Below are 6,001 nucleotides of genomic sequence, written 5' to 3' on the forward strand. Positions count from 1 at the left end.
GATGACTTTGAAGAAGATTTTCAACCTATACTATAACTCATCATCCAACAAAGATGATGAAATAAGTAAAATTAATACGGGTCATAGTCAAACTATTTGACTTTCTCTTTCAAAAACCATATACGCCAATTATTTTGTAGAAAAATTGAAAAATGTCTGCGTTTACTTTTTGAAGAGCATAAACAAACTCTTCATCAGCTATCAAATTAAAAACTTTGATTGCAAATACCATCACCAGTTGTTTCTATGGCAACGGCCTACTATACTAAAAAGGGCAATGAATGCTTTATAATTTAATGGTCGTTAAGAGTGTTTAAAATTGTGAAGACATTGAAAGACTGGTCTAACTTTAAATAAAATAGCATTAACAGCCTGTAGAATTCGATTACTTCCTCGTCTTTTCTTTTTCTACAATTATGTAATCTTCAGCTCCAGAGAAGTACAATCATGTAAACCAGTCTTGTTCGAGCTTCCGAACCACTTTTTACTCGAACTTACTTGGACTTACTCGAACAAGTAAAGTTCTAGTAAAGAAATTAGACAAACTTCTCACAATTTTTCAAAAACATTTAAAAAATAAAAATCAAAAATTTTTAAGTTCGAGTACAATAAAGAAATTACTCAAACTTAACTTGTTCGAGTAAGTTGGAGTAAGACAGTCTGGTATATAGTTTTCTGAACCGGTAGATACCGGAAGATTCACGACATCGTTCGTGTTTGTTCCAGGCGCCGCGGCAGCGGTAGGGCCGGTCGGGCCATGGCCCGACCACTTATTTTCAGAGTAAAGAATTTTTTTTGAAGTAAAAAATTAATTTTTCAAATGTTTTGAAAAGTCAGTTAGAAAAATAAATTGAACTATGACGTTCACGCCTAAATCTAATCTAATTGTTTATATTTCTCTCTTTGTTTGTATTTCTATTTTCTTTTTTTCCATTTTTTTGCTTTCTTGCAAGATAAAAACATTACCTTGCGCATGATATTCAAGCGCTTTATGAGCTTTATCTTCTTCAAGAAAAGGGGCTGTTTTAGCCAATCTAGAGGAGTGAAATTCGCAAAATTTTCTAGCCCGTCGGCGCCAACCATGGTGGCGCCGCCTTAGACACTATATTATGTGGCCCGACCACTTAAAATGTCGAGCCGCGGCGCCTGTGTTCGTCTTTGAAATAGGAGAAAAATATGCCCAAGCTTGCTTTTATTGCTTTGAGAAAGTACAGTAGAACTCGTGTGGGAGAAAGAAAATATTGAAAAGTCTGTCGAGACTGGGTTCTCAAAAACTATTTTAAGGGTTTTGAGATGATTTTGAACACAGTAACCCCTCACTCCCTGCACACTCTCCACGACCTACCCACTGGAAAATAATTCAAAATATCGTCCTAAAATGGGCAGTTTTACCCCCTGGTTGACCCTGTATAATCCGATTTTGGAAAATCGGATTATCGGGTAAAATTTTTCCGACTTGGAGCTCTCCGGCATTTTTGTGAGGCGAAGTTGACAGCTATGTGATAGTTTCAAGTCAGCATTGTAATTTTCTAGAGTATATTACACAAAAATCAAGTTAAAACTATTTTTCTATTAATGTAGGCGATATAAGCAGTGAAAATTGCTCAGATTAGGTAAAAATTCAATAAAATGGGCATTTTTACCCCCTGAAGCGCCGAAAATGATACTAAGTACAGTTGACAAGAAATTTTTCTGGTGTATTGCATCAAATTTTATCATAACACAAAAGTGTGTGCCTCATTAAAAGTTGTTTTGGTAGGTCCCAGTCTTAAAAAAATAAACGTACACGAAGGAAAATTAAACTGGAATTAATAAACGTACAGGCTAAAATACCAAAATAAACATACAGACGAGAAATCCTAATTAGCATGAATAAACGTACATGCTTAGTTTAAACGTACAGGGAACTTGCAAACTTTATTTTGATTTGCTTTGAACTAACTGTCACTAACCAGTTAATTTATTGTTCTAGATAAAAACACCAAGGAAAATTCAATCATTGCTCCAATTTTGCTCCATGTTTAAATTTTTAGCTCAAAGCTAATGTCATTTAGTTCATCACCAACCATCTGCCTCTGACCATTGGTTGCATACCATAAAAGAAAAGTGAGTTCAAACTTTTTTGATGTCGCAAGTATGTAATTTTTTAGGTATAACATGGTCAGATTTATTCAAAGTCACTTGCCTTGTTACAGTTTAGGTAAATATACAGGCAAAATTGAAGTTAGTTTGTTGTGAAAGTTGACAAAAAATGTCCTGATTTTTCCAAGCAAGATATAAGAATAATGAGAATAAGAAAAGTTCATCATCGACCATTCCTTGTGACAATCGTACAAAAATCATGATCCAATTTAACTCATGAAAGCATAAAAACCAAAGAAAAATAACGAAAGAGCAACAGTTGTTGTCTATTTTTTTCCGCCATCTTTGTTTTGACGTTTAGAAAGCAGTATGGTCCGATCAACAATAAGCTTCCAAACCGGGCGACCTTTCCCGGCAAGGAGAATAGAGCACCGTACGCATATTTCACCAGACGTGTCTTGAAGAAATGACGTCTTCCGTATTGGACAAAGCACACCCTACTGTTTTTCCACCGGAGCTCGATTTCAAAAGAGAACGTCATGTAAAAATTCACGAAATTGACCAAAACCGGTGTTAGACTTGGAGAAGAAAAATTACCGTTTTAACAAATATTTCCTTCTCAAAGGAAGAAAATATTTAATTATATAATGTGATGCATGAAAATAGTCCAGTGTCCAAACTGGAATTTCTATTAAAGCATTTATGATATGTCTATGGTTGGTTCATATCTTGTAATTGTAGTCTAGCCGCATTCTGGTAACCTTGCTGTTAGTAATTTTCTTACGCGCACGGTAAACCTCTGAAGGTGCTTGAAAATTATACATCTGAGGAAAATAGTCCTCCCGCGGAAAATTCTACAACAAGAATCTTGTTGTGTGCCGGAAAGTCAAAAACTGATACGGCGCCCTATTCATAAACACAATCACGCAGCTTTGTTGTCGTTCCTAGTCCTTTTAGACGAACGTGGTCCTTACGATTTCGAGATTGCATATTCGTCAGATTGTTATGTTTTTACACATCCCTTTAGAGCTTCAGCGTGGTGTGCAGAAAACATTCACAATCTGATCTCAGGTTACATTCTGGTGTCTTTGTTTGGGACTGATTGCAATTTTCTGTTACAAAAACTAGGCTAGGAAAACATTATTTTTTCATCTAAAACTAGGAAAAAGATACAACACTTTTAGTCGAATTCGCCCATCTTCAATCAAAACGCTAAGAAAGTTTGAGGATGTGCCATGGAAAACTAAGCTATAGGTTGTCACTTAATCAACCTTACTGCTACCCATAAAAATTATGTTTGCAACACAAAAAAAATTATTTTATTGAACTTAACAAACAAAAAATACACTTTTTCATATAATTTTTCAGTTATAATTGAAGGATGTGCCAAAAAGATCTAGAAGGTGCCAGTAAAAACCAAAGCTAGGCTAGTCACCTACAACCTTTTGCCAACCCAAACCACTTTATTTTGACTCTGAAAGACTTTCCAGTAAGGCAAACTATCTAAAAAGGAAAAACAGTCAGGACCTCATTTCACTTTATCGATATTACGCAAACGGCAGTGTGCGCTAAATAATCTTGGTTTCGCTTTCGATTTCAAGCAAAGGTCTTAGCAACAGGGCGCGCGGAGAATTCAAAAAAAATACCGATCATCGTATAGAGCACTAAAAAATACCCCCTTTCTATGTTTAGTTTGTTCTACCTTGGATTATAACTTAAAATATCTTCAAAAAACCTTCGTCCGAAAATATGCTAATTAAAGCCTTTGAAAGTAGCTCACTCGCTTATAAGGTCGCGTTTTTACGTTTTTTGCTTAAAAAAGCCTTAAAATCGCTTAAATAGAGCTTTTTAAGCGTTTTAAAGCTATTTTAGTGAAAATTCGTCGGTTCTGCCCCCTTCGCTGGACTTCAATGGGTCTAATCTTTTGCAATGGAGTGTCCCACGAGGTTTAGGACCATTGGGAACCAGCTCAGCCCTGTATGGAGCTCAGAATAAGCTTAACTAAGGCTCCAGTAAAGCGCTGTAAGCTTACAGCGTAAGCCCAGGCGGCTCTGGAGGCCTTAGGTACTGCTGATTTAATTTCCAATCCATTTGCAATACTAATCAACAAATCTCTGTCCACAGGTGTCTTCACGGAACTTCTGAAACATGCAAAAGTTGCACCACTTTTCAAAAGTGGGAATAAGACGGATATAAAAAACTTCAGACCGATATCAGTCCTTCCATTATTCGATAAGATCTTTGAGAAAATTGTCCATGAGAGAATTACTGAATTTCTAGACAAGAACAAAATTTTATTTGATGGTCAATATGGGTTCCAGAAAGGTAAGTCTACCTCTTGTGCAATCCTACATCTAACAAATTTTATCTACAAATGCAAAAAAACAAAGAGACTGGTTGTGCAATCTTCCTCGATCTGGCAAAAGCCTTTGATACAGTTAATCATGCAATACTGCTAAAAAAAATCGAAAAAATTGGAATAAGGGGTCCTGTTCTATCATGGTTTCGAAGTTATCTTGCAAACAGAAAACAAAGCGTTTACCGCAACGACGCTAATTCAACACCCTTATCCATGTCTCACGGGGTCTCCCAAGGTTCAGTGCTTGGTCCCCTTCTTTTCTTGATTTATATTAATGACCTGCGATTTAATTCATCATTCTCACAGACGTTGTTTGCTGACGATACGTGTCTTTTTATGAGTCATAAAAACCCTGAAGCTCTTCAAAATCTTATTAATGTTGAGGTTGGCAAGATTTCAGACTGGCTAGGAGCTAATCAACTTACTCTAAATATCTCTAAATCCAACTATATGATCTTCAGTGAGCACAAACAAACTAATTTCAACATTTCTATTTCAGGTCAGACTCTGAACCATGTCAATGAAGCTAAATACCTTGGAGTAATCATTGATCATAAACTGAGCTGGAGAGAACATCTCAAGAGACTGCACACAAGAATTAAGCAGAATATAGGTATTCTACACAAAGTTGGCTGGTTTCTTCCTAGAAAGAATATGATCTCTCTTTTTTATGCCTTAGTGAACTCGCATCTGACATACGGTATTTAACTTCATGGGGTTCCCCTGTAAGCAATGGCTTGGGTAAAATTAATGAATCCATACTTAAATGTAAAAATTATATTAACAAGGTCTGTTCTCCTATGGAGGATGAGACCATCTTTCACCCACTTAATATAGATCAACTATATGAGCTTGAATCATGTAAACTCATACATAAATTCCTAAACAATCATCTTCCATCTTCATTGATATTCTTCTCTTCCAAAGATCTCAAACTGGCACTATGATCGCTAGGAAAAATTTAAAAAACAATGTTGGTACTATTCATTTTGACCAATAAAACAATTTTGTTACTTTTTCTAAAGAACGTGTCATTTTTATTACTTCAAATGACCAATTATTAAAGTATCTTATAAAAACTCTATCTCATCTGTGTTCTTTATAGTAACCAAATTTCGACAGCTAAAAAATTCCACTTCCATCTAAAATATGGATTGCTATCAGAGGGGTCAGGGTCAGAATTCGCCGGAAATTCGGCCATCGAAATAGTTCCTTGGTCGGCGGAATATTCGTCCGGCCGTCGGAACAGTTATCAGTTATCTATATTATATTTCGAAACGTTCGGTCCGGAAGCAACAAATTGAAAACGGATCACAAACCATTTATCAGAAGAGCAAGTTAATAAATATTTGCTTATATTAGCAGAAACATTTGTTCCACGTGTCCTTCAAGATTCTAGGGGTCATAGAAATCATGCAGATCAAACACCCGTCCCGTGTCGAAATTTTAGTAAAGAACTTGCTTCAACTTACACCTATACAAGTGCTGTTTTTCTAGATATTATTTGCAGATATGGTTGAAGATTTGCTCTCTTTTGTTATGTTATAAAGAAAATAGATA

The sequence above is a fragment of the Clytia hemisphaerica genome, unplaced genomic scaffold (assembly GCF_902728285.1).
Source record: "Clytia hemisphaerica strain Z4C2 unplaced genomic scaffold, Clytia hemisphaerica genome assembly, whole genome shotgun sequence".
In the NCBI taxonomy this organism is placed as follows: Eukaryota; Metazoa; Cnidaria; class Hydrozoa; order Leptothecata; family Clytiidae; genus Clytia; species Clytia hemisphaerica.